Source organism: Eschrichtius robustus, chromosome X (assembly GCF_028021215.1).
Source record: "Eschrichtius robustus isolate mEscRob2 chromosome X, mEscRob2.pri, whole genome shotgun sequence".
Taxonomy (NCBI): domain Eukaryota; kingdom Metazoa; phylum Chordata; class Mammalia; order Artiodactyla; family Eschrichtiidae; genus Eschrichtius; species Eschrichtius robustus.
Window position 1 is genome coordinate 74,071,679 of NC_090845.1, and position 27,857 is coordinate 74,099,535.

Sequence of the window (27,857 nt, forward strand, 5' to 3'; positions counted from 1 at the left end):
ATCTCTCCATCTTTTTCTATCATCTTTAATTTCTTTCATCAGTGTCTTATAGTTTTCTGCATACAGGTCTTTTGGCACTTTAGGTAGTTTTATTCCTAAGTATTTCATTATTTTTGTTGCAATGGTAAATGGGACTGTTTCCTTAATTTCTGTTTCAGATATTTCATCATTAGTGTATAGGAATGCCAGATATTTCTGTGCATTAACTTTGAATCCTGCTACTTAACCAAATTCATTGATTAGCTCTAGTAGTTTTCTGGTAGCATCTTTAGGATTCTCTATGTATAGTATCATGTCATCTGCAAACAGTGGCATCTTTACTTCTCCTTTTCCGATTTGGAATCATTTTATTTTTTTTCTTCTCTGATTTCTGTGGCTAATACTTCCAAAACTATGTTGAATAATAGTGGTGAGAGTGGACAACCTTGTCTTGTTCCTGATCTTAGGGGAAATGGTATCAGGTTTTTCACCATTTTGAATGATGTTAGCTCTGGGTTTGTTATATATGGGCTTTATTATGTTGAGGTAAGTTCCCTCTATGATTACATTCTGGAGGGTTTTTATCATAAATGGGTGTTGAATTTTGTCAAAAGCTTTCTCTGTATCTATTGAGATGATCATATGGTTTTTATCCTTCAAATTGTTAATATGGTTTATCACGTTGATTGATTTGTGTATATTGAAGAATGCCTGCATTCCTGGGATAAACCCCACTTGATCATGGTGTATGATCCTTTTAATGTGCTGTTGGATTCTGTTTGCTGGTATTTTGTTGAGGATTTTTCCATCTATGTTCATCAGTGATATTGGCCTGTAGTTTTCTTTCTTTGTGACATCTTTGTCTTGTTTTGGTATCAGGGTGATTATGGCCTCGTAGAATGAGTTTGGGAGTTTTCTTCCCTCTGCTATATTTTGGAAGAATTTGAGAAAGGTAGGTGTTAGCTATTCTCTAAGTGTTTGATAGAATTCGCCTGTGAAGCCATCTGGTCCTGGGCTTTTGTTTGCTGGAAGATTTTTAATCACCATTTCAATTTCAGTGCTTGTGATTGGTCTGTTTATATTTTCTATTTCTTCCTGGTTCAGTTTCGGAAGGTTGTGCTTTTCTAAGAACTTGTCCATTTCTTCCAGGTTGTGCATGTTACTGGCATATTGTTTCTTGTAGTAATCTGTAATGATCCTTTGTATTTCTGCAGTGTCAGTTTTTACTTCTCCTTTTTCATTTCTAATTCTGTTGATCTGAGTCTCCTCCTTTTTTTTCTTGATGAGTCTGGTTAATGGTTTATCAATTTTATTTATCTTGTCAAAGAACCAGCTTTTAGATTTATTGATCTTTACTATTGTTTCCTTCATTTCTTTTTCATTTATTTCTGATCTGATCTTTATGACTTCTTTCCTTCTGCTAACTTTGGGGTTTTTTTGTTCTTCTTTCTCTAATTGCTTTAGGTGTAAAGTTAGGTTGTTTATTTGAGTTGTTTCTTGTTTCTTGAGGTAGGATTGTATTGCTATAAACTTCCCTCTTAGAACTTCTTTTGCTGCATGCCATAGGTGTTGCATCATTGTGTTTTGTGTCGTCATGTTTTCATTGTCATTTCTTTCTAGGTATTCTTTGATTTCCTCTTTGATTTCTTCAGTGACCCCTTCATTATTTAGTAGTGTATTGTTTAGCCTGCACGTGTTAGTACTTTTTACAGAATTTTTCCTGTAATTGATATCTAGTCTCATAGTGTTGTGGTCAGAAAAGATACTTGATATGATTTCAATTTTCTTAAATTTACCAAGGCATGATTTGTGACCCAGGATATGATCTATCCTGGAGAATGTTCCATGAGCACTTGAGAAGAAAGTATATTCTCTTGTTTTTGGAAGGAGTGTCCTATAAATATCAATTAAGTTCATCTTATCTAATGTATCATTTAAAGCTTGTGTTTCCTTATTTATTTTCATTTTGGATGATCTTCCCATTGGTGAAAGTGGGGTACTAAAGACCCCTACTATGATTTTGTTACTGTTGATTTCCCCTTTGATGGATGTTAGCATTTGCCTTATGTATTGAGGGGCTCCTATGTTGAGTACATAAATATCTACAATTGTTATGTCTTCTTTTTGGATTGATCCCTTGATCATTATGTAGTGTCCTTCTTTGTCTCTTTTAATAGCCTTTATTTTAATTCTATTTTGTCTGATAAGAGAATTTCTACTCCAGCTTTCTTTTGATTTCCATTTGCATGGAATATCTTTTTCCATCCCCTCACTTTCAGTCTGTATGTGTCCCTAGGTCTGAAGTGGGTGTCTTGTAGACAGCATATATATGGGGTTTTTTTGTATCCATTCAGCCAGTCTATGTCTTTTGGTTGGAGCATTTAATCCATTTACATTTAACGTAGTTATCGATATGTATGTTCCTATTACCATTTTCTTAATTCTTTTGTGTTTGTTATTGTAGGTCTTTTCCTTCTCTTGTGTTTCCTGCCTAGAGAAGTTCCTTTAGCATTTGTTGTAAAGCTGGTTTGGTGGTGCTGAATTCTCTTAGCTTTTGCTTGTCTGTAAAGGTTTTAATTTCTCTGTCAAATCTGAATGAGATCCTTGCTTGATAGAGCAATCTTGGTTATAGGTTTTTCTCTTTCATCATTTGAAATATGTCCTGCCACTCCCTTCTGGCTTGCAGAGTTTCTGCTGAAAGATCAGCTCTTAACCTTATGGGGATTCTCTTGTATGTTATTTGTTGCTTTTCCCTTGCTGCTTTTAATATTTTTTCTTGGATTTAATTTTTGATAGTTTTATTAATATTTGTCTTGGCATGTTTCTCCTTGGGTTTATCCTGTATGGGGCTCTCTGCACTTCCTGGACTTTATTTCCTTTTCCATGTTAGGGAAGTTTTCAACTATAATCTCTTCAAATATTTTCTCAGTCCCTTTCTTTTTCTCCTCTTCTTCTGGGACCCCTATAATTCAAAAGTTGGTGCATTTAATGTTTTCACAGAGGTCTCTGAGACTGTCCTCAGTTCTTTTTATTCTTCTTATTCTTTTTTCTTTATTCTGCTCTGCAGTAGTTATTTCCACTATTTTATGTTCCAGGTCACTTATCCGTTCTTCTCCCTCAGTTATTGTGCTATTTATTCCTTCTAGAGAATTTTTAATTTATTTATTCTGTTGTTCATCATTGTATGTTTGCTCTTTCGTTCTTCAAGGTCCTTGTTATAAGTTTATTTTATTTTCTCCATTCTATTTCCAAGATTTTGGATCATCTTGACTATCATTACACTGAATTCTTTTTCAGGTAGACTGCCTATTTCCTCTTCATTTGTTTGGTCTGGTGGGTTTTTACCTTGCCCTTTCATCTTCTGTGTGTTTCTCTGTCTTCTCATTTTGCTTAACTTACTGTGTTTGGGGTCTCCTTTTTTTCAAGGGCTGCAGGTTCATAGTTCCCGTTGTTTTTGGTGTCTGCCTCCAGTGGCTCAGGTTGTCTCAGTGGGTTGTGTAGGCTTCCTGGTGGAGGGGACTGGTACCTGTGTTCTGGTGGATGAGGCTGGATCTTGTCTTTCTGTTGGGCAGGACCACCTCTGGTGGTGTTTTTTGGGGTGTCTGTGACTTTATTATGATTTTAGGCAGCCTCTCTGCTAATGGATGGGGCTGTGTTCCTGTCTTGCTATTTGTTTAGCATAGGGTGTCCAGCACTGTAGCTTGCTGGTCGTTGAGTGGATCTGGGTCTTAGCTTTGAGATGGAGATCTCTGGGAGCACTTTTGCAGTTTGATATTACGTGGGAGGTGTCTGGTTGACCAATGTCCTGAACTCTGCTCTCACACCTCAGGAGCACAGCCGTGACACCCGGCTGGAGCACCAAGACCCTGTCAGTCACATGACTCAGAAGAAAAGGGAGAAAATAAGAAAGACAGAAAGAAAAAAATGAAATAAAAGTTATTAAAATAAAAAATAAAAATAATTATTAAAAATAAGCAACAGGTAAAAGAACAACAAAAGAAAGAAAGAAGAGAGCAACCAATCCAAAAAACAAATCCACTAATGATAACAAGCACTAAAATCTGTACTAAAATAAAAAACAAAAACGGACAGACAGAAAAATGATAAAAGCAAAGTTATACAGACAAAATCACACTAAGAAACCTACACATACACACTCACAAAAAGAGAAGGAAAAAATATATATATATATCTATATATATATTTTAGAAAAGGAGGAGAGCAATCAAATCAATATACAAATCTACCAATGATAATAAAGTCTAAATGCTAAACTAAGATAGACGTCAAACCAGAAACAAATTTGATGCAGAAAGCAAACCCCAAGTCTACAGTTGCTCTCAAAATCCACCGCCTCAATTTTGAGATGATTCATTGTCTATTCAGCTATTCCAGAGATGCAGGGTACATCAAGTTGATTGTGGAGATTTTATCTGCTGCTCTTGAGGCTGCTGGGAGAAATTTCCCTTTCTCTTCTTTGGTCGCACAGCTCCTGGGGTTCAGCTTTGGATTTGGCCCCGCCTCTGCATGTAGGTTGCCTGAGGGTGTCTGTTCTTAGCTCAGACAGGACGGGGTTAAAGGAGCAGCTGATTAAGGGGCTCTGGCTCACTCAGGCTTGGGGGAGGGAGGGGTACGGAATGCGGGGCGAACCTGCGGCTCCAGAGACTGGTATGACATTGTAACAGTCTGAGGCCTGCCGTGTGTTCTCCCAGGGAAGTTGTCCCTGGATCATGGGACACTGGCAGTGGCGGGCTGCACAGGCTCCTAGGAGGGGTGGTGTGGATAGCGATCTGTGCTTCCACACAGGCTTCTTGGTGGCTGCAGCAGCAGCCTTAACATTTCATGCCCGTCTCTGGTGTCCACACTGTTTGCCACAGCTTGAGCCCATCTCTGGAGCTCATTTAGGCCATGATCTGAATCCCCTCTCCTCGTGCAGCGTGAAACAGTGTTCTCTTGCCTCTTAGGCAGTTCCAGACTTTTTCCCAGACTCCCTCCCAGCTACCTGTTGTGCCTTAGCTCCCTCCAGGCTGTGTTTACATAGCCAACCCTAGTCCTCTCCCTGAGATCTGACCTCCGAAACCAGAGTCCCAGCTCCCAGTACCGACCCACCCTGGCGGGTGAGCAGACAAGCCTCTCAGGTTGGTGAGTGCTGGTCAACACTGATCCTGTGTGCGGGAATTTTTCCACTTTTCCCTCTGCACCCCTATTGCTGCGCTCTCCTCTGTGGCTCCAAAGCTTCCCCCCCACCACACCCGTCTCTGCCAGTGAAGGGACTTCCTAGTGTGTGGAAACTTTTCCTCTTTCACAGCTCCCTCCCAGAAGTGCAGGTTCCATCCCTATTCTTTTGTCTTTTTTCTAGTTTTTGTTTTTTTCTTTTGCCCTACCCAGGTACCTGGGGAGTTTCTTGCCTTTTGGGAAGTCTGAGGTCTTCTGCCAGCATTCAGTAGGTGTTCTGTAGGAGTTGTTCCACATGTAGTTGTATTTCTGATGTATTTGTTGTGAGAAAGTTGATCTCCATGTCTTAATCCTCCGCTATCTTGAATATCTCTCTCATGATTTATTCTTGGTATGTATTGTGTTCCTAAGAATTTGTCTATTTCTTCTTGGTTATTCAGTTTGTTGGCATACAATTACTCATAATACTCTCTTATGATTCTTTTCCCATGGAATCAGTGGTAATGTCCTCAGTCTTATTTCTGATTTTAGTAATTTGATTCTTCTCTCTTTTTTCTTAGTTAATCCAGTAAAAGGTTCTATCAATTTTGTTGATCTTCTCAAAGAACCAACTTTGATTTTATTGATTTTCTGCATTTTTCTATTCTCTATTTTTTAAATCTCTGCTCTAGTTTTTATCATTTCATTTCTTCTTCTAGCTTTTAGTTTAGTTTGTTCTTAATTTTCTAGTTCCCTAAGTTGTTGTAAACTTAGGTTTTCAATTTTAGATATTTCTCTTTTTTTAATGTAAGCATATTTATAGCTATAAATTCCTCCCTTAGCACTAATTTTGCTGCATTCCATAAGTTTTGTTATGTTGTGTTGTCATTTTCTGTGTTCTCTAAGTATTTTAAAGTTTCCATCATGACATCTTCTTTGATCCATTGGTTGCTTAACAGTGTGCTGTTTAATTTCCACAACTTTTTGAGTTTTCCAGTTTTACTTTTGCTACTCATTTCTAACTTCATCCCATTGTGGTCAGAGAAGATCCTTTGTATGATATCTACCTTTTAAAATCTATTGAGACTTAATTTGTGGCCTAACATGTGGTCTCTTCTAGGAAATGTTCCATATGCATATGAGAAGAATGTGTATGCTGTTGTTGTGTAGAGTGTTCTGCATATGTCTGTTAGATCTAGTTGGTTTATTGTGTTGTTTAAGTCTATTTTCTTACTATCTTTTGTCTGGTTGTACTATCCATTATTGAGAGTGGGTTATTCAATATTCCAACTACAATTTCTATTTATCCCTTTCTTCCTGTCAGTTTTTACTTAAAATATCTTGATGGTCTGTTATTAGGTGTGTAAATGTTGATAATTGTTATATCTTCTTTCTGTGTTGAACCTCTTATTAATATGTAATGTCCTTCTTTGTCTCTTGTAAACTTTTATTTAAACTATTTTATCTGATATTAGTATAGCCACCCCTGTTCCCTTTGGTTACTATTTTCATGAAATACCTTTTTCTATCTTTACACCTTCAATCTATTTGTGTCTTTGGATCTAAAATGGGTCTCTTGTAGACAGGATATAGTTGGAGCAAGTCTTTTTTAATCCATTCTATCAATCTCTGTCTTTTGATTGCAGAGTTTGATCCATTTACATGCAAGGTAATTACTGATAATAAGGGACACTTCTGTCATTTTGCTATTCGTTTTCTATATTTGTTTTATAGCTGTTTTGTCCCTCATTTTCTACATTCTTGTATTCTTTTGTGTCTAGTTGATTTTTTGTATTGAAACATTTAAATTCCTTTCTCATCTCCTTTTGTATATATTCTATAGCTATTTTCTTTGTGGTTACTATGGCAATTACATCTAGTATCCTAAAGTTATAACACTCTTAATTTAAATTTATTCCAGCTTAACTTCAATAACATACCAACACTCTGCTCCTTTAATAATGCTATCTCCACCTCTTTCAGTTGTTGATGTCACGAAATTACATCTTTGTTCATTGTGTACCCTAAAACTTAAACTAATAATTTAAAAATGCATTTAGTCTCTTAAACTGTGTAGAATACAAAATATGGAATTACAAATCAAAGTTACAATACTAGCTTTTTGCCTAAAAATTTTTTTAATATATTAGTCTCAAATTATGTAGAAAAAAAGTAGAGTTACAAAATATTGCTATAGTAATGCTAGCTTTTATAATTGCACATCTTTTTACCTTTATTGAGATCTTTACTTCTTCATACTACTTTAAGTTTGTGCCTAGTGCCTTTTCATTTCACCCTACAGGACTCCTTTGAGCATTTCTTGCAAGGCAGGTTTACTGGTAACAAACTCCCTCAGCTTTTGTTTATCTGGGAATGTCTTAATTTTCCCCTCACTTTTGAAGAACAATTTTGCCAGCTATAGATTCTTGTTTGAAAGGTTTTTTTTTTTCTTTTAACACTTTGAATATATCAGCTTACTGCCTTATGGCCTCCATAGTTTCTGATGAGAAATCTGTTGCTAGTCTTATTGAAGATCCTTTGTATGTGATGAGTCACTACTTTCTTATTTGTTTCATGATTCTCTTTTTGTCTTTACTTTTGAAATTTTGATTATAAGTGTCTCAATATGTGTATCTTTGAGTGCATCTTACTTGGAGTTCGTTGAGGTTCTTGAATGTTTATATTCATCTCTTTCATCAAATTTGGGAATTTTTCAACCATTATTTCTTCAAATATTCTTTCTGTCCTTTTCTCTTGGGTTTTCTTCTCTTTCTGGGACTCCCACAATGTATATGTTGGTCCACTTGATGGTGTCCCACAGGTCCATTAAGCCCTGTTCACTTTTCTTTAATCTTTTACATTCTGATCCTCAGACTTGGTAATTTCCATTGTCATATCTTCAAGTTAGCTAGTTCATTTTTTCCTCCTGCTCAGCTATGCCTTTGTATCCCTACAGTGAAATTTTTATTTCAGTTACTGTATTTTTCAGCTAAGGTTTTTTGGTCACTTTTTATCTATCTCTTTATAGATATATCTATTTTGTTCATACATTGTTTTCTTGACTTTCTCCACATCTTCCTTCAGTTCTTTGAGTGTCTTTTCGATAGTTAAGGCCTTTGCCTAGTAGACCCGCCATCAAGTCTTTTGGGGAGACAGTTTCTGTTGATTTGTTTTTCCTTTGAATGAGTCATACTTTCCTGTTTCTTTGTATGCTTTGTGATTTTTTTGTTGAAAAAATAGACATTTCAATATAATGATGTGTTAACTCTGGAAATCATATTCTCCAACTTACCCAGGATTTGTTGTATTTTGCTATTGTTTTTGTTTATTATTTTTGTTTTGGTAATTGTTGTAGGCCATGTCTGTGTCAAAGATTAGCCTGAGGTATAAACTTAAGGATTTTTTTTGGTCTTTTATGAGCTTGTGCCTTTCCCTGGGCATGTGTAGTTACTTTCTAATTTTCCCCACATAGTTGATTTTGTGTGTCCTTAAAGCCTGGTTCCTAAAAGGGAGAAAAGAGAAAAATGAAAGGGGGGGTGGGAAGGAAGGGAACCATCCCTTAAAATCCCCTGGAAGTCATTTTAGGCAGAAAGGGAGGGGCTTGCAACAATGAGAGAAGTTGTGACAACAGTGGTCACCATCTATCTGTCTGCACCTCTGTGATCAGAAGCAGCAATTAGAAATCAGATCATACATACTTAATACCTGGAGAACAGCATCTTTTTTGCCCACTTTGGCTTCCACAAGCTCTGTGCATGTTGTTCCAGGAAAGCATGCACTTCTGCTTGCCATGGTGCTGGGGGAGGATGGGTAGTTGCTACTGTGCTAAGAGCTAAAATTGACCAAAACTAACCACAATTTCCTGTACTTCCCCTGGGTGTTGCAAGAGCTCCAAAATAGCTACATCACACAAATTCTGCCAGTGCAACTGTTTTCTAGGTGGGGAGACAGATACCTGGTGCTTCCTACTCTGCCATCTTCCCAGAATCCTCCTCCAAAATAAAGTTCCTTTTAATGAATCTGTTTCAATAACAAATTTCTACACCGGATGTTTCCTGAAGTTTGTAGTAGCAAAGTACATGCAGAATATACAGACTTGTTTTAAAATACTCTCCATTGTTCAAAAAAAGTCTTAAAATTTACTTGACTTGGTCTTCCTGAAAATATTTTTTTCTTTGAAATGATCCAGGAAAGTTCTCAATATCCAAGAAAAAAAAAAACTATTTCACATGGCTCTAGTAAACAGTCTTTTTGTTATCTGACACCTAATATTTAAAGACCTTTTATTCAAATACTTAGATATAGTATTGGCTTGATGAAATCTAAACAAAAATTGATATAAATCTTTTACTCAACTTAATAGAAATTATATATTTAATATATGACTTTTTGCATCAGATACATTCTCTCCAATAGTCACCCATATTACTCCTACCCAAATTTAAAGGAGCATTACTCCAGGGTCTTCTACATCCATGGCAAAACCTAATACTTAAACTCCATTTGAAGAGAGTCAAGATGAACATCTTGAAACTGTTGGGGAAAATTACATCTTACACTTTGGAAACAAAGACATATATATTTTATTCCCAGTTGCATCACTTATTTGGGAAAATATGTCTATATGAACCTTAGATTACTTCTCAACAAAATTGGGATAAAAATGTTTACCTTATGGGGTTACCATAAGTAACGAGAGAATGTAAGTGGAGTGGCTACCCAAGTGCCTTGCATATAATAGGGCTTCAAATCATGTTGGTTTTACACAAATGCTAAACTCTATGTTATTAATTATAAGTACAATAAGAGTTCACAAATGAGATCAGTATAAGCTGGGTAAAGAGATAAGCTTTAGTGTGAGTTTTAAGACAGTACAGTGAAAGAGCACTAGACTAGGCATAAAGCAATCTAACTTCTGGTACAGACTGCAGACTCTAAAACAAATTAAATGCAGGCCTTTGGGCAAGTAAATTCACTTATCTGAGTCTCAGTATGATGAAGGGGCTGGAATAAATAAACTTAAAGGAGGCTTATAGTTCTCATATTCTATGGTTCTATAGACATCTGCTTAGGGTGTGATTCAGCAGGTTTTTCTTTCCACAGAAAAGCAGGCAGTCTTGGCAAGGGCACAGGTAAGAGGTGGTGAGCACTGTAGGCATGGAGCAGTGAGGTGACAGATCTGACTATAACAGAGGAAATCATAGGAGAATGCTAGCTGATGAAATAATGCTGTTAGGGCACAGCCAAATTGTCTTTGACTATCAGGATGAGGAAAATGGTCTTGATCTAACAGACAGCAGAAACTCAATGTAGATTTCTTGATTTGAGGACTATCTAACGAAAACAGTATCAAGGGAACATTATTCCAGGGGGATGAATTGAAGTGAAAAGAGATAATAGAAACATAGAGACAGTAGAGAAGCTGTTGTAATTTCAAAATCAAATTTTCGTTTAAAGAAAATAATTTAATAACCAACACATCAATTGACATTTAACATATTCTTGTAGTTGCAAAAAGCTGTAACTTATACAGTCTTGTGAAAGCTTTAAATAGCTCAGTTTTAAGAAGTTTTGTTGACAGTGCTTAGGAAAGCATAGAGCTTTTCATATGCCACACATTTTATTAATTGTATTAACTTTACATGTTTTGGACAATTTTCAGATGTGAAAACTACTTTTCTGTATGACTTCCTCAACAAATATTAAGTAAAAATTCAGATTAGTGACTATTAGATTAGAGGCCATAATGAAAAGTTTTTATTATTTCTTCAGAAGTGACTCACAGAATATAAGAAAAAGCATATGAATTACATACGTTGGATTGTTTAAAGATAAATCTAAATATAGCTATTTCAGAGCTGATATGCTTCTGTAATATTTTACTTGATGCTGATTGAGGTTATATTTTCTGTCCTTATACAAGATAGTAGAGTTTCTTTAGACAGCATAATTTGCGTTTCATATGTTTCAACTTATGTGAAAATATTAATTTGTTACTCTTTTAAAATGACACATTGAAAAATATTGTTGCTTATTCTAGGAAGCTTTGGAAATCTGAGGCTGAAGGAATCCCACTGCTATTTAAAAAAAAAAAAAAGCATGTGCCAAAATTCATTTTATGGGTAGTATCAGTAAACACTCACTCTTTGTGTTAAAATAAATAGATAAATACATAATATATGAGCTTGAGAAACAAATGATTTAATATTTCTTGGACCTACTTTCTTTATCTGTAAAATTAAGCTTTTCTAAATTACTGTTCAATATAATAGTCCACAATTTTAAAACACTATAATCCACCAAAAATAAGAATCCATCACGGGACCCTAATGTGTGTGGAAAAAGTAAGGCAGTATATCTCTTCTTATTCAAATGGAAATCCTGAGACATTTTACTTTTGTGAAAGAATTGTATGGGAATTTGAGGTGGGGTCAATGGAATACAAGACCATGCAGATGAATCATCACATGGAAAAAATAACTAAAAACTACTGGAGACATGGTGAAGTCAACCATGTAGTTGAGAGAAATTCCTTCAGCATGGAAGAGAAAAATTGCAAAGACAGAGTAGGCTGGAAGAGGACATTAAAATCAGCATAGTCTTATTGTCAAAATTAATAGTAAACTAAATATAAACTCTCATCAAAGCTGAACTACCCTTTATTTGTGTTCATTACCTACCATTTCATAATAAGGGACAACTATGCTCAGTCTGCGCCTCATGAATCCATTATAGTTTTCATAAAAGTATTTTCTGAAAAGGGGTATATAAAAGAACAGAAGTCAAATATAAGGAAGAAATGGTACAAAAGGATGTAGATAGGGAAGATGATGCAGTGTTTACCAAAGAAAACATGAAGGGAAAGACCAACTGGCAAGCCTTTTACTCCTTCTTAAGAATTCACCAGCCCAAATGGCCAGAGGTTAATGCCTTCATATACCTATAAATTACTCCAAGCCTCTGAATGACACATTTTCATTTAGTTCCGGATGGGTTATGCTAAATTCTCTGTGTGGGAGGGTGGAAAGAAAGAGAGAATATAGATTTTAGCAATTATTTACAAAATGAATTTGTGTGGAGATTCTTGCTGTGAGTGTATAAATCAAAGACCCTTTATACCTTCACCAACAGAAATATCAACATTCTACTTTTGACAGCAGATAATATACTGTCCCTTATTTTTACTAGCTTTATCAGTTCAAGTTTCTTCAACATCTTCAAAATAATTCATCTACTGAAAAGGTATTTTTTTCCTACTCCAAATCATTTCAATAGTGTATTGATTTCTTTTCAGCACTTGGACATATTTTATCAGGAGAGAACTAAATCTGAGCGATCAACCTTACATTTTCCCATAAAAACTCACAGATCTGTTTGGAATATTCAAGATGAAAGAGATAAAAATTATTTTGTCTTGGGTCTATAAATTAGTAAACAAGTAAACAGTAGCAAAATTACCGGTGAAAATATTTAAAATCATCTAGGTTTCAGCATCAATCAACAGTGTTTATCTGAGTACTTGGTGTGCCTTCTTTGTGTTTAGGTCTGTGTCAAAGAAATGTTATTATGTAATGATTAAGAGCATGGGCTCTGAAAACAGAATGAGTTCAAAACCTGGTTCTACCTCATACTATCTGTATGACCTTAAGCAAGTTACTTTTTATCTATGTGACTCAGTTTTCTAATCTGCAAAGTGGGAATAATAATAACACCCACCTGTTGTATGTAATAAACATGGTAATACATGTAAGGAACTTAGAACAGTGTTTAGCACAGAATAAATATTCAATAAATGTTAGTTACCCTTCTATGTAAGGTGAAAAAAGAGGTAAAGCCGTGGTCCCCACCCAAAGGAATGTAATCTACTTAAAGAAATATGTCATTCATGAATGAAACCATTAGAAGATACAGAATATATATTCAGTACTCTTATTTTGGTACAAATATTATTAGAGGCATCAGTAGTCAAGGATAAGGAAGATAAATGTGAACTGGACTTCTCTCTAGACCTCATGGAGGGAATGAATAACAGTCTTTGAAAGTCTGGAGAGGAATGGGGGATTATGATCTAGATGGGAAAATAGGATGGAAGGCAGAGTAGCAGGAATTAATATAGCTTGTATTAAACAGATTAGATTGCCTTAAAAAAGAAGATACCTGATGACGTCACCAATAACAATGGCAGAGATAAAGGTAAGATCAAATTATGGAGAACTTTAAATGCCAGTCTAAGGAATTCATGTTACTGTACCTTTTCACTTGAGGGATAGCTATATTTGGTGTTGTAGCTATTTGTGCATATGGTTTATTTTCCTTATTTGAGTGTAAGCTTCTGGATAGAAGGAACCATACTAATTTAATTTCTCTACCTCCCTTTTTCCCTCTTACCCTGATCCACCATACACGTATACACAGCATATTGTCTGGCACTATGTCAAGTAGTAGTTGTTGAATATGCATTGAATGTATAAATGAATCAGTTAATTGATGCACAGTTGATTCAGTGATCTAGGGAGTCACTGGGTTTTGGTTTTTGGTTTTTGTTTTTATTAAGGCTATGGGTTGATGTAAGCACTGTTTTAGGAACATTTATCTCGTGTTATTTTACAGGCTTGGCAGGAGAGAGTCTAAAGGCAGACAGACTAACTAGTAACTATATGTTTGCTATTTTTATATATGCCCAGAATTTCTAGTGCACGTGTTTGCATGAGCAAATGTGCAACAGTGGAAAACAGCAATTTTGTTTGGTCTTTCATTGGGATGAAGAAGATAATGGTCTGTGTAGTATGGGATTTAAAACACTAATACTCCCTTTACTGATAAGTAATAAGTTAATTTGAAATCAGTCATGGCTCCCTGAGGAGCTTCTGAAAATGTTGTTGCGATAGAGATAACATAAAGAAGAGCCTTTCATTTAAAACACTGCCCAACTAGGTTGGTTGCCAAAAATTTGTTTCTTATATGACAGCAGTGTAAAGATGACTTCTTCTCCACTAGGCTTGAAAAGATTCAAAGGTTTTTTTCTCACTCAAGAAGCCACCAAGCTCAAGTCTCTTCTAAAATTGGTTAAATGTATTTTTTAATCCCTATTTCATGGATAAAGATACATAAAATAACTATGTGTTATCACCTACCTCATCAAAACTTTCAGAATTTCCCTGAGTGTCCTTACTACCAAGGGGATAGTTAGGGAAAGAGAAAAACACAGAACATTCTAGCACTTACAGGAACAAACTGGGGTATTGGCTCTAAAAGTGTCTCAAATTTCACCATATGGATTACTTATTTCCTGGCACATCTCTACAAAAGCCCTTCAACTGGGTAGTGTAACCAGCAGCTGGGATATAGGAGGCACCCCTCAAGTCATATCCACTGATTCTCAAAGAGGATTTAATGTGTTTACATCACCAGGAATCCACAGAACACTAAGCATGACCACACAGATCCAGGGTATCTAGGATACCCTAGAAAATGAAGTATAAAAAGATTTGAAACCTAATAACAGGCAATGAGTGTTGCATGGACATGGTCCCTGTCCTTTAGTGAAAACAAAAGTGTAAGGGAAAAATATTGACACAATTCATAATAATAGAACAATACTAACACAAATACCTTATCATTTGGGGGATGCGAAATAGCAAGAGGAGATCCATGTATAGATAACATAAGTCTAGAGAGCATGGTAAGCTTTCATCTGTTGATTTCCTAAAAATTTTAGTAGAAGCTATAGATGTGAAATTATCAAAGCTATTCAGATACCTATGTCACTAGTATCCTTCTCAGTGGTGAGGCTCAATAACATCTGCTTCAACAAATAATAGAAGCCAGTTTGTATCACTTAATAGACATGATTGTCAACACGGGGAGCATGTCACATGGGAGGCTTATTTCAACTGCATACACTCTCCCCTAGATTCTAATCTATATCTCCCCTCTCCAGGAAGTACATAATGCTGCCTGCTCCCCTTACCCTCCAATGATTGCCCTAATGAGCCACTACTGTATTACTGTTTGGAATGAGTCATCTCCATCTGATATATTGGGACAGAGGGAAACATGTTGAGAGCTACTACTTGATAGGAAAAGCTAATTAATAGAACCTTAATCCTAAATGTGTTTTGATTGAGTTCTAAGTGGCCTGTCTCTACCAACATATATCTGTTTATATTCAATTGCTTGATCAGAATCTTGAACTGTGAGAATGAGAATTTTTTAATGCCTGTTTTTGTTTTACAACATCTCTTTGCTTTTAAGCACAAACCTAAGATTCCTTAACAACATATTGGACATATTTTTGCTAATAGGAAAGTACTTTCTTGCCTCCAGCCCCATCCAATATTCCCATTGTAAAAGGAAAAAGTAAGTTTCCACTTATAGCCATTCATGATAACTATGTGTTAAGCACAGCACACTAAACTCAAGAGTTAATGCAAGGAAATGCAACTTCATTTATCATTAAAACAAGTGGGAAATACTAGAGATAAAAAAATGCGTGAGCTTCAAAATAAACAGGATATTTTCTCAGACATATTTTGGCCTCATGCAACAGATTCTAGGCCTCAATAATAAAGATATTAGAAAACTAACCATATCTAAAGGAAAAATAATATTGAAAAGTTATGTTTCATACTAGACTGCTAAAATAACAGAGAGATCTTTAGAGTATGAATACCATGAAAGAAACTTTCTTTATCTTGGTGAATAAGACAAGTGGTACATAAATATAATCCCCTGTATTTAAGGTTGAGCTCTTTACTATGTTAAATAAATGGACTACCATGTGAAGTTCTCTCTTAATCACCCTGCTTCTCAAAGTTTAAAATATCAAGAAGTATTTTTGTCTCTTTCTCTTAAAAATTCTGTTTGGCAAATATGGAAGTCAATCAAAATTTAGTGCCGCTAAATTGAAATTCATATGGATGACACTAAATAAAACCATCTTAAAGCAAAAGATGGAAATAATCAACTAGAATGTCCTAAAGCACTTTGCCTTAAAATTTTGGAGATGGGAAAAGCTACAATAGACAGTTTTATCTATTATCCCATGGCACTAATTTAGTTATTCATTAATAAAGCCAATTCTGACTTTGAATTACTATTCTCATTTGACCTCACTGCATCTTTCAAGCAATATAGCTTAAACCACTACAAAAATGCTAGCATGAGGGTATAATGTTTTGAGAAACCAGATTGTGAGGCAAAACATAGAAAATGTGTTTACTGTTCATCACATAAAATTTCCTATGTTTAAACTATTTGCTAGGAATAAATGAGGAGTTTTACAAGCTGCCAGTATATTAAATAATTTTAATAGAAGATGAACTTGTGAAATACAGTACTAGAAGAAAATTAAAAAGGAAGGATGGGTTTCCACATGCTAGAATTTGAATTCATTGATTACTACTTAAAGAATTTCCATGTAATACATAGAATTTTCTGAAGATCTCCATATTCTCTTTACTTGCATTTTTTAGTCCCTGCAAATGAATTTTTTTTCCCATTATAGTAATTTTTAATGAATAGCAAACAGTTCCAATTGACATTATCTTCTAAGTCAGGAATCCTCCTCATTCTCCTACTCCTCCCCCCTTTTGGTTTAGTGTTTGCTGGCTTGAAGTTAGAAGCATCTATTCTTCCCCTAATCAAAAGTAGGGATGCATCCATAGAGCATGTTACCCATAACACTATGGATGTGGGGCATTTTTCACACTGGGGAAGGTTAAGCTTATTAACAATAAAGTATAGAGATTACTATTAATTTACAGGACTCTTAATACTAGGTGTCAATTAAGTACCATAACTCCCAGTAGCAGATTTTTTTCTTAAGGAAGCTAAAAGGAGTGTGTCTGATAAAATGGGTATGGCGAGGTAAATTATTTCAATTCTATTATGCTGATTCCTGAATTCAGAGAAATTAGGAGTAAATATTCACAGCTAAACTGTAACCCTCATAGCTGCTGATAATAATGATAACCAATTAATTAAAATCACACTGGATTAACTTTATACTATGCGTCAGGTACTATATTTAGCACTTTGTATACATCTTATTTCAATTTTACATTATAAATAGAAATTGCTGCACTCAAATAAATGTTGCCTTAAGATTCATTTTTTTTAAATACCAACAGCTAAATACTCTAAGGAAATGAAAATATTACATTCTAATTTTTTATAGAATCTTGGAAAACTTCTCAAGAATGTTAAATTCTTTTCTTATTTGCTTTAAAATGTTTCTTCCTAGTTCCTGCCACAGGCTAAATGCTAATCATAAAATTGACCCTCAGATTAATATATAATGCAAGTCTTTAAAGCTCATATTTTCTAGATGTTTTTCCCTTCCCTGAGCCTCTGTCTATATGTTGGTGAACAAATACCATGTAAAGAAAATGTAATGAGGATATGAAAGGGGAAGATAGTATTGTCAAGACAGCAGACTTAAATTTACATATACACACATACCCCTACCTGATCAAAATGCTAGTTTCAAACTCATGTATTAAGGGAGTTAAAAATTACATTACAGGCTGGTAATATGTTATATGTAAATCTCTATATTTTAATTAATTTATAAATTAATTCTATATATTAAAATTTTTAATCCTTATAACAAAAAATCGTTTTCATTATTATTCCCATTTTATAGATTCCATGACTGATGCTAAAAGAAGTTAAATGCCTTGCTAGTTATTAAGGCATGGAATCAGTTTCCAAATTGCAGCGATATATTTCTCTGTCTCTTGTACTTTGCTACTACATCAATCAGTGAATACACAGGTCTTATTTGTGCACTCACAGCAGCTTTGTCTGGAGGTTTGGGGTCAAAGGGGGATGTTCCACCTGTTTTGTGTATGTCCTCCAAGATACCAGCTGACACACTCACAAGTTTCTTCACAAAAAGTGGCAGAGTTCGCCAGGTGGAAGTGACCTGCCTTGTCTCTTGCTCTTTTTACCATGCATCTTGTCATGTATAAACTTTAATTCCTTTTTTGGTTCATGGTCATAGCTAATTATAATTATCACAGAACCAGGTCTTGAAATGAGATTGTTTCATCCAATACCATGTGGAATGTAAAACAGCTTGACTGAATGCAATTTTCAATTTTTCATTGTTGACCTTAATAAATTCAAAAAATCAGCAGATAAGAATAAAATTCATCTAGCATTTTATTGTGAATAAGTTATAAGACAAACAGCAATTAAGTAGTTGGAGTGATAGTAAAATTCAATTGTTACCTTTAACAATTCCCATTTAGGATTTCTGGACTCCTACACTAAATATTTTGACTTGCATTCAAGAGATTTTTTTTTTTTTTTTCTAGCATGCTAAAGGGTTCTGGTTGAAAGTGATTTTTTTTATTTCTTTTCTACAAAGAATATAAAGGAAGACTTTATAATAAGGTCCTAATAAACCCAGAATTGTACTTGTTATTTAGGAATTTACTGGCTTAGTCTTATTGTTAATAATATAATAAGGTGATTTTTAAAATACTTTACAGTTTATAAAGTACCTTCATTTCATTTCAAATATTTTATTTAATCTTCACAATTATTCCGAAAATTGGCTAATATTATTTCACTAATAGCTAAGAGAATTGAGACTCAGAGGAATTTAATGACTTACCCAAATTTAGAGAGCTAGTAAATAGCAAATCTTTCAGCTCTACAGAAAGAGCACTCTAGGTGAGGCTTGTTCTTCACTATACCATGCTGTCTGTGCATCTTACTAAGTTTCCATATCTTATGTGAAACTTACAGGTCAAGAATCTGTTTCTAATAATGTTTTCAAACTGGTGGTCCTTATACTCTAATGTGCATAAGAATCCCTATGGAGTTTTCTAAAATTGCATATTCTCAATCCCTACTCCTGCTTCTCAAAAATTTTGACTCAGAGTTTGAGCCAAAGATGCAGGTGACCCACAGTCCACAGTTTGATAAACACTAGCATGGAGAATATTATTGGTGAACCTCTTGGTCTAGTTTCAGTATTCCTCTCGCTGCTGTACTTTACTCCCTTGTTAAAGAAAACGCACCATGCCTTTGGGACAGCTACAAGAAAGCACATGCTCAATTTTGTTTTGTATTGTTTTGTTTCGTTTTTCAAGGACCATTTCATTTTTTACTGCTTATTATCAAGGCTGGGTAGAATAATTTGAAAATTGAAAGCCTCCACTATACCTGGAAACTAGAAAGTAATCTTATTTATGAGATTTTCCATTTTTGGCACACCCAAAAATGAACCAAGAGCATTCCATAAAGAGACATTGGCACTGGATATATTATGCAAATCTATCATTAGAAATATAAATTTGCTGAGAAATTGGCACACGAAATAAACAAAAACTTCTCAGCTAGTTATGCCTTCTAAACTATCTGAGACAGTGACATGTAGGGAATACCTCTCATAATTTGTCACACGTGTAAAATTTTGACCTATGAATTGTTCATCCTTTCAGTAAGCATCTAAGTTTGCCAAAGGACATCAGTGCCATTTTTGCCATGGACCTGCACAATCTATTTAGACTAGATTTCTTTTTACTTTTCTTTTCTCTGTAGATATTCCTTACTCCATATGAGAAACAAAGGACTTTAATAGTATTATGAGAGTCATTTTAATGCAATAACTTTCAAATCTTTTTGGTACACCAATATTTCATCATCTGCCATGTCATCACTAATGTTTTATTAGTCAACACTGTCTCCCTCACCACTCATTAGTTAGATTTGTGAAACTATTTTACATCACAGTTGCCCACTCAAGGTTTTGATCAGGTCCATTTTCTTAAACGGTATTCATTCACAGAATTAGTTTGTGATCATTACTCTGAGACAACTCTTCAATGCAGTTTCTGTGTTGTTATTTAAACATTGTTATATTCCTAGCTGACCACAGGTAGGGTTTAGTTATTTGAATATGTTAGTTGCTGACAGAATTTGAAAATATACCATTTACCTTTTTAAATATATTGCCTTACAGTTTATGTATAATGGCCTCCTATTATTCAAACTGTCCCTTAGGTTCATAAGAAAACAAACAGTTCTCATGAATAAGATTTAACGATAGTGTTTTCTCACAAACTTGATCTCCAAGAACAGGGATGCAGTATGTTGTAGTGTACAGAACAGTAGATTAAGAAGTGAGATGTATTTTAATCCTGTCTTGTTTCCCGACAAGCAGCATGACTTTAGAAAGATTGCACTTCAACTCTCTGGGCATCAGTTTCCTCCAAAACAGGGAAAGCGGGATACTTTTGAAAGTTCTTTCTAGGTTCCACAAAAATACTTTCAAATGCAAAAAATGGAAGAGAGACCGCCACTTCAGATAGGTTAGTCAGGAAAGATCTCTTTGATGTGGTGACTTTTGAGACTGAAAGAACGTAAGGAGCAAATTATGGGCATATCTGGGACAAGCACATTCCTGACAGAACTAAAATTGTGTGAATTTATGATGACCTTCCAAAATTTTAGTCCATCCAATTAATAATAAATATATGTTATCAACATATACTTTCTGACTTGATATTCTATACCTTCTTACACATTTTGATTTAGACCCAGTGCAAGATGACATCCACTCTCTACTTTGAAATGTCACCTTCAAAAAATCCATAAATGAAAGCAAATATCATTACATGGTAATTACAAGACATGATTTGCTGGTTCAAAAGTGTATGTCTATATTAACTAGCAATTTCTTAAAGGAAAAAAAAGTGTATGGCAACATTATCAACACAGCATATTTAGGCAGTAGCCTATATCAAAAGATAGAGGAATGAACATTGTGGTACATGTCTCTTTTGGAATTATGGTTTTCTCAGGGTATATGCCCAGTAACTGTATTGCTGGGTCACACGGTAGTTCTATTTTTAGTTTTTTAAGGAACCTCCATACTGTTCTCCATAGTGGTTGTATCAATTTACATTCCCACCAACAGTGCAAGAGAGTTCCCTTTTCACCACACCCTTTCCAGCATTGATTGTTTGTATATTTTTTGATGATGGCAATTCTGACTGGTGTGAGGTGATACCACATTGTAGTTTTGATTTGCATTTCTCTAATGATTAATGATGTTGAGCATCCTTTCATGTGTTTGTTGGCAATATGTATATCTTCTTTGGAGAAATTTCTATTTAGGTCTTCTGCCCATTTTTGGATTGTGTTGTTTGTTTTTTTGATATTGAGCTGCTCGAGCTGTTTGTATATTTTGGAGATTAATCCCTTGTCAGCTGCTTCATTTGCAAATGTTTTCTCCTATTCTGAGGGTTTTCTCTTCATCTTGTTTATGGTTTCCTTTGCTGTGTAAAAGCTTTTAAGTTTCATTAAGTCCGATTTGTTTATTTTTGTTTTTATTTTCATTACTCTAGGAGGTAGGTCAAAGAAGATCTTGCTGTGGTTTATGTCAGAGTGTTTTTCCTATGTTTTCCTCTAAGAGTTTTATAGTGTCTGGTCTTACATTTAGGAATTAATCCATTTTGAGTTTATTTTTGTGTATGGTGTTAGGGAGTGTTCTAATTTCATTCTTTTACATGTAGCTGTCCAGTTTTCCCAGCACCACTTATTGAAGAGGCTGTCTTTTCTCCATTGTGTATTCTTGCCTCCTTTGTCAAAAATTAGGTGACTATATGTGCATGGGTTTATCTCTGGGCTTTCTATCCTGTACCATTGATCTATATTTCTGTTTTGTACCAATACCATACTGTCTTGATTGATTTAGCTTTGTAGTATAGTTTGAAGTTGGGGAGCCTGATTCCTCCAGCTCCATTTTTCTTTCTCAAGATTGCTTTGGCTATTCAGGGTCTTTTGTGTTTCCATACGAATTGTAACATTTTTTGTTCTAATTCTGTGAAGAATGCCGTTAGTAGTTTGATAGGGATTGCATTGAATCTGTAGATTGCTTTGGGTAGTACAGTCACTTTCACAATATTGATTCTTCCAATCCAAGAACATGGTATATTTCTCTATCTGTTTATGTCATCTTTGATTTCTTTCATCAGTGTTTTATAGTTTTCTGAGTACAAGTCTTTCACCTCTTTAGGTAGGTTTATCCCTAGGTATTTTATCCTTTTTGTTGTGATGGTAAATGGGATTGTTTCCTTAATTTCTCTTTCCGATTTTTCGTTGTTAGTGTATTGGAATGCCAGATGAATGGATAAAGAAGATGTGGCACATATATATAATGGAATATTACTCAGCCTTAAAAAGAAATGAAATTGAGTTATTTGAAGTGAGGTGGATGGACCTAGAGTCTGTCATACAGAGTGAAGTAAGTCAGAAAGAGAAAAACAAATACCATATGCTAATGCATATATATGGAATTTTAAAAAAATGGTACTGATGAACCTAGTGGCAGGGCAGGAATAAAGACATAGACATAGAGAATGGACTTGAGGACATGGGGATGAGGGGGAAGCTGGGACAAAGTGAGAGTAGCATTGACACATATTCACTACCAAATGTAAAATAGATAGCTAATGGGAAGCAGCGGCATAGCACAGGGATATCAGCTCAGTACTTTGCGACCACCTAGAGGGGTGGGATAGGGAGTGTGGGAGGGAGGCTCAAGAGGGAAGGGATATGGAGATATTTTTATGCACATGGCTGATTCACTTTGTTATACAACAGAAACTAACACAGTATTGTGAAGCAATTATACTCTAATAAAGATGTATTAAAAAAAGATAGAGGAGATGAAGTATGTATATCATTATCAGTCAATGAATGCCGTAATCCCAAACATTTTGTTTTTGGCAGTAAAATTTCAGGGAAAAGAATATATAATAATCTTGCACTCATAAAACCAATGTTCTCTAATTTTCAATTTGTTCCTACATAAATGCCTATTTCATAGTGCATATGAACCAAAACTAGAGGGAAAGAAAATCAAGTAGTCTGATTCTTCATTTCTAGTTATTTAAATTTTTCGTTTGAAATCTCTGAACATCCCTTTGGCAGAGGATGACAACATTTTCTCTCTAGTCCTTACAAAGCCAAGGTAAATTGTCATTCACATAATATAGAATCAGTGTTTTCCGCACAAAACTACTTTTAAAAAATATGTACAATTCTCTTTGACAGCCACATCTTTTCTTAGGCTAAAGGCATACATTTTATTAATAAAAAACTCTTGAGACTTTCCTTTAAAACAGGAATGGAAACATAAAGTGTTAATTTAATCATATTTAAGGCTGCCATGGTGGTTATTGTGCTCATTGGCAATGTTGCTATAATAGCACAGAATATCTCTCACAGGAATTGTGTTCACATTTTCTTTTTAGAGACTGAAGAGTTAGTTGTTTCTCTTCATTGAAAACTATTATTGACACCACAGCAGAAACAATTAAGGAGAGTGATTATTTGTGCATATAGTGGAAAAACAAATCATTTTATATAAAAAATTTTATGTAGAAAATTTTCATATCATACAAAGATACACTGTCACTATGGATATTAACCGATCAAGATGGTACCAGACTCTAAGAAATGTATATTTACATATACTCATGTAGAAAAACCATGAGTGAAACTGTTGGTCTTAAACTCTGGCAAATATATATATATATATACATTTCCAATGAGAAAAGTAGTTTTCTTTAACTATGTACATAGTGTGTTGTTTTAGTTTTATGATTGCTTACATCATGTGCAGCTCTAAAAGTTGCATGAATTTCAATTTAAGATAAACTGATCAAAAGTACAGGACTACTATGAACACATTTTTCATCACTTATGATGACCTAAGGTGTCATAGATTTTATGGAAATATAGAGTAATAAAAGATTTTAAAAGATAAAATCCAGACTAGGAACCTATTTTAAATAGCATAGTATTATCCACTTTTGCAACAAACTCATTTACAATGAGCACCTGTTTATAATAAGCAAACAATTATGCAAGCCCTAACTGATGCCCATGTATTTTTATCACTGTTTAATATAATGAAATTCTAGTATGATTATTTCTCACTAATTCAGAGTCAAATAATTAGTAATTTAAGATCATTCAGACGTGAATTGAACTGAATGTTATCTTGGCTTTATTCAAAAAGGGCAATTATTCTAAGTAAATTCATAGTGAAAAAAATTGCAAGGGGAATAACCTATTTGAAAGAAAACCTTCTATGTTTGAAACTGTCAGTTACAAACAATCTGATTTTAAAATCTAACTAAAATTCCTCCTTAAAAATTGAGTAAAGTAGTTCCCAAATGCCCTCTACATGACATTGCTTTATGTACATGGAAGAAAGATATAGAGAGGTATAGTAGAATAAGCACTGGACAGAGAGTAATAGATTTTAGTTTTTGTCATGGTATTGTCAGCAAGTCACTGTGAAATCTTGGACAAGTGAATTTAGTTCACGGTTCCTTATTTTTCTTCATCTGTAAAATGAGGGGTTTGTAAAATGTGATATTTCAAGTCCCCTTCCAGCACTACATTTCTATGATCTAACAAATCTAATAAAGATACATTTATTGACCAAATTAAGCAATTTGGACCTTGCACTAATTCATAATAATGTCCTGTAATTATTCTGAAGTAATTAGAGTATAAGAATAATAATATCAACAAGGTTTTGGAGTTTAGCATAATGGCATTTAACTCTTCACCACAAACATGAGCATGGACCACCTCTTCCGTCCCCACTGTCAGCTGTTGCTGATGTTTCCTGGTCATCATGTCTCATGCTTTCAGGGCTGCATTATTCCTTAACATTAGAGCTAATGCTTTCCAATCTAACTGTTAGTAATGTGATAGCCTTGAAGAGTAATAAATAACTTCTAAGGATTTACACAACTGTCTTCCAGTATTCTGCAGGAAAAATTACTACTATATTGCCTTTGCTTAACAAGATTAGTAGTTCAATTTATGACTGAACTGACAAAATAGAACACATTAAAATATGAAACACTATGAATGTTAGTAAGTGAATAATAATAACACAATAGGGATAAGATTACTGTAATCTAACTCCAGTATAGTAGATAATGGGAAGCACTCAGTTCATGAAAAAATAAAGTATTTAGTAATTTTGCCCTCTCTTATGTTTATTTTAACAACTCTCACTCCCTAGTTTGAATGGCCTATTTCAAACTCAGCAGGGATTAATAGATTCCATTATGAAATGTGACTTCAGGACTGGGAATTTCCATTAAAATCAGGTGTTTAGCCATTATGAAGCGTTATGCAAACTTCCTTCATCATTTACCTTATTCATTTACCTTTTCAGTGAAAGAGTGATTACATTTCCACATTTGTCGTAATTTTGAACTTATACTGTGAAAATGGACAATTTTGTACTTTTGTCCTAGTCATTTGTACCACACTTTCTGTATCACTCCATTTTAAGACATGATATATTGTATCATGTGATTAAAATTCTAGCAACAAATCACAAGTGTAATATTGCTAATTGAGATCCATTAGTGAGTACTTCTTGATAAAGCATGTTACAAATGCTATTCATTTACAACTGACAGCCACTAGTCTGTGCTGACTGTGACTTTGATATTCTGATTGTGTGATTAGATTCCAGGAGCATTTTAATCTCAATATTTTCTGGTCTGCTGACTGTAGAAAATGGTGTTAAATATTTAGTTATTCTTGATAGGAACAGGCAAAATAGTTAAATATGCATATAGATGTGGAAATACTTACGTAGCTTTTATTTGGCAGTAATTTATAGGAATAAAAAGAGGTCCTAGAAATTCACAGCAACATTGTATGCAAAGAGTATGTAGATAAAAATCACCTCCAAAGAAACCAGTCTTAAAATAAACTTATCCACAATGCATTCCTTTCTAATACAAGTCAAAATGAGATATGCACCCTAACTCGGGATGACTGTTTTCACTTCTTGTTTTATGAAGCCAATCTAGAATAATGACTAAGAATATGAACCCTGGGGTAAGACTGGTAAGATTTGAATCCTGACTCAATCACTTAACAGCTTGTGACTTTAGGCAAATTACTTCACTATTCTGCCCTTATATTCCTTATGTAACATGAAGATAATAATAATATCTACTTCATAGGTGTACCGTGAGGATAACATGTGTAAAGGACTTAGAATAGTAACAGGTCATAGCAACTGCTCAATACATATTATATATTATCTAGCTTTTATTCTCCAGTTTTCTCTCTTTACCCCAACAAAACTGAGAGGAAAATATATCTACCCTTCCTATACTTAGGATATTATACAAGGTTGATCTTGGCAAAATCATGAATTAAATAATCACCTTTGAGGAATTTTTGCTTCCAACCACAATGGAGTAATTGGTACCAGACTATCCCTCCCACAATAAACAATTATATAACTGGACAACACATTTGAAGCAACTGTTTTCAATCAGTGGCCAACAGGCAATACATGACGGTGATCCCTGAGAGAAGGGAAGCTTACAGGGTGAACCCATATTGGCCCAGCTCTCTGCCTGGGGACAATTTCCTAACAGGATCACAGAGAGATGGAGGTCACTAGTACACAATGGTCACAATGAGCTGAGATGTCAGAGATCAGAGGCTGAGGCAGCTAAAGTGTCTGAAATCTGTGGGGAGGAATATTGAATAAGAAGGGAACTGTGCAGAAAGAGAACCCCAGGTTCTGTTTGGGGAGTGTCCCATTTGTTTGTGGTTATGGCCTGGACTGTATATGTGCAGAATGAGACCACCTGAGGCTTGCCAGACTCAGCAGACAAATATTTTAATCTAGGTGTTTTAAATAAGTTAAAGGAAAATATGTGAGAAGAGAGTGATTCTGAGGTAGAAAAAACATTTGAAAAAACAAAGACTTCCCAAATTTGATGAAAAACACCAGCTTATGAAATCCAGGATGTTAAAGAAACACCAAGTAAGATAAGCACAAAGAAAGCAACATCTAGGCACATCATAGTCAAACTGATGACGATCATGTGACTCATGAAAAAATCCTCATGTGTTTTTTTCATAATAGCCATCTGGTGATGATACAATAAAAATCATAAGTCCATGATTGTAATGATCTCAAGTATATGGAGGCATATAAAGCAATCTATTATCTCCACAGTTAAGCAGGTATTCTGTGAATTACTGTGTGACTAAGTAATAACTGTCAACTTTTCAAATCAGGCAGTTACAAAAGAATACTCATTTAAATAGCCCATTGGTTAAGTGACTAAATGTGACCTCTGCAAATAAAGACACCACATAAATGCCTGATGTTCAAGCAGTATATTTCAATTTTGTTTGCAAAGTGTGATATCCCTGCAGTGGAGATTTAAATTTACATAATAAGTGGATCTCTTTAAAATACCATTAAAAGGTAGCAGGGTTTATTCTTTGCCAGCATTCTTACTTGCTCTTTTTAGCCATGGATACTTTTTCCCAACTGTTGCAAGAAAAAGAAAGAAACAGAAGGACAAAAAGTCTCGAAAATTCCCTCTCCTTATTCTAAGTCTGGTCTTCAACACTCTTGTTTTTCCTGTAGGCAATGAATACTGCCAGAACTTATAAAAATCACTAGATTTGCTGAATTCAAATATAAATATATGTAAATATAGAAGGATTAGATTATAGAAATCAGTAAGATGCCATTTAATTTAGGTCTAGTTTCTAAATGCTTCAAATAATAAATGTTAACTATTTTTTATCTAACACAGATAATTTTGTTTTGCCAAAATTCCTTGCTCTTTGATTGGATGTGATATGCAGGGAAACTATAACTGTAAATTATGAGTGTTGCATTTGTT